A 2,699-nucleotide genomic window follows, 5' to 3' on the forward strand; every position below is an offset into this window, starting at 1 on the left:
ACTTCTGGTTTTTACTCTTGGGTTTGTTAAATTGCCCAGTAGCAATATGTCATTAAGTTTAAACTTATTTTTGATTTCAGTTTAATCATTTATACATCTACAATTGTTATTTAAATGTTTAGCCTATGGTTCACTGGTATCTACTGGATAATAAATACCTAGCTATACAAAATATAACTACTTTATTAACGACTCATGAGTCACGATTCAATTTTTTCGTATTATTTTAATATTTATCAGTTATCTACTCAACGTATTGTGATTCCGTGATCCATAACAAACTGGTATTTGGTATACAGAATAACCAGAAGGTGCACTTAATGAGAACTCGAAAATCCGTGAAAATTTTTTGGAATATCAGTGTTGCCAGGTTTCGAAAATAATTACAAATTCTCTTTTGATGCTGAAACTGAGTCTGCGCATTTTTACTGTTATCATTGCAAATATTTTATTTATCAGTGATAAGTTATTGATATATGACATAGTTTTAGTTATTTGTTTCATGTTTGTTCTTTGAATTTGAAACTTCTGTTTCACATTGCACAATTTGTTTTTTATTCTGAGTTCCGAGTTGTGTTTAACATTTTTAGTTTTTTTTAATTGTAAGCTACTACTAATTGTTTTACTACAATGTATTCCTGTTGTTTGGCGAATTGCAGCAGTATTTTCGTTGGTTTCATAGATTTCCAAAGGATCAAGCAAAGTAAGAAATACCAAAAATGTATCAGCCTATTTCTTGTAACTTCATTGATTTTGTTAATATATACGAGGAACGTCCAGAAAGTAAGGAAACAACATGTGTTAAAAATTTAAAAATGGATATATTTAAATGAAATTTACAAGATAAGTGTCAAAACATGTCATTATTTCTCTACATGAATCGATGATTGCAAAAACGTCACGAGTAACATTTTTTGTGAAATTTAGATATTAGCAAAAACACATTCTTGTTATCTGTTTTTATGTGTTGAGTGGAAAAACGGCTTCAGAAATAAAATTTTTACCTCTAAAATTATTATCAAAAGATATGGTTGAGAGCAAAAACGTCTTTAGTCATTGACTTGTGTCGTTTTTACATTCAACAGTAAATAAACACTTACACGTGTCTATTTTTAAATCAGTAATTTTAAGATTGAATAGGACCTAAAAATTTAAGAAACTATCAGATCCAGATAACAATATAATGTTATCTGTGGAATTAAGAATACGAAGAAATTATTTCTTATTTCGTAAGTAGATATTTCAATGTTCAGTTTAGTTAGTTTGTTTTACAGTGATACTTCAAGTACATTATTTATTAGTGAATTCGTAATTATTTAATTATGGAAAATAGTACACCGATTCGTAAGAGAGGTATTAGGAATGAATCATCTTATTCTATAAATGTTATTAAAACTGCTAAAATTGAAGGTAAGGAGCATATCAATTATAAAAATAAAAAAATTCCAGCCAAGAAAATAGCTGAGACACTATGCAACTGTTCAATGAAATGTAATTTAAGCGAAATGGATAAGAAATTTGTATTAGGACATTTTTATAAAATTCGTAGTAAAAATGAACAAGATTTATTTCTTCAAGGGTTAATAATAAAAGAAAATTGTAAAACTCATAGACCTCGCAAAGAAAATGCAATTTTATTAGAACATAGTTTTAAGTATTATTGTTTATTGGGAACTGATCGGAAAAAAGTGTGCAAAATTGCGTTTCTCAAAATATATGGTGTAACGGAAAGACGTGTACGAACTATTAGAGAAAATCTTGTTAAAGGATTGACACCTAATGATAAAAGAGGAAAATCAAAAAGCAAAAATGGTATCCAACCTTCTGAGTTAAAACTTATAAATGATCATATTATATCTAGTTTTCCTGTAAAGCAAAGTCATTATTCAGAAAAATAATTTTATTATTTAAGTAGTGACTTAACTGTTAAAAAAATGCATGAATGTATTTAACCAAATATTCTACTTCGAATATTAAATATGAATATTACAGTAAATACTTCAGAGAGAATTTCAATTTATCTTTTGGTAGACCACAAGTCGACACATGCTGTAAATGTGAAGATTTATCCAACAAAATAAAAAATAAATCTTTAAAGGAAACTTTAAAAAGAACTGCTGTTGCAGAAATGATAGTTCATAAGCGCCAAGCCAAGCAGTTTTATACTATATTGAAAAGTTCTAGGGATGAATGTAAAATACGTAATGATCTTTTATGCCTCACATTTGATTACATGCAAAACTTACAACTTCCTAAAATACCCGCACAAGATCTTTTTTACCTTCGCCAGCTTACAATTAATTTGTTTGGAATTCATAATATGAAATAAAATAAATAAAGGCCCTAATGAAGTGTGTACATTTTTGCTTACATATTTTCAACAATGTGTTCCATCAGAAGTGAAAGAATTAAGATTATTTTCTGACAATTGTCCTGGACAAAATAAAAATAATACTTTTGTGCGATTTTGTCAAGCTTTAGCTGATACGGGTCGGTTCGAAGTAGTAGAACATTATTTTCCTATACGAGGGCATTCTTTCTTAGATTGTGATAGAGATTTTGGTGTGATAAAACGTACTTTAAGAAAAATTGATAGAATTTATACACTTCGTGAATATCTCAAGTTAATAATTCAGTCTAGTAATAAAAACAAGTTTAAAGTCCAACTTATAACACATTCAGATATTTTTGATTTTAAA

The sequence above is a fragment of the Acyrthosiphon pisum genome, unplaced genomic scaffold (genome assembly GCF_005508785.2).
Source record: "Acyrthosiphon pisum isolate AL4f unplaced genomic scaffold, pea_aphid_22Mar2018_4r6ur Scaffold_21741;HRSCAF=24743, whole genome shotgun sequence".
NCBI lineage: Eukaryota > Metazoa > Arthropoda > Insecta > Hemiptera > Aphididae > Acyrthosiphon > Acyrthosiphon pisum.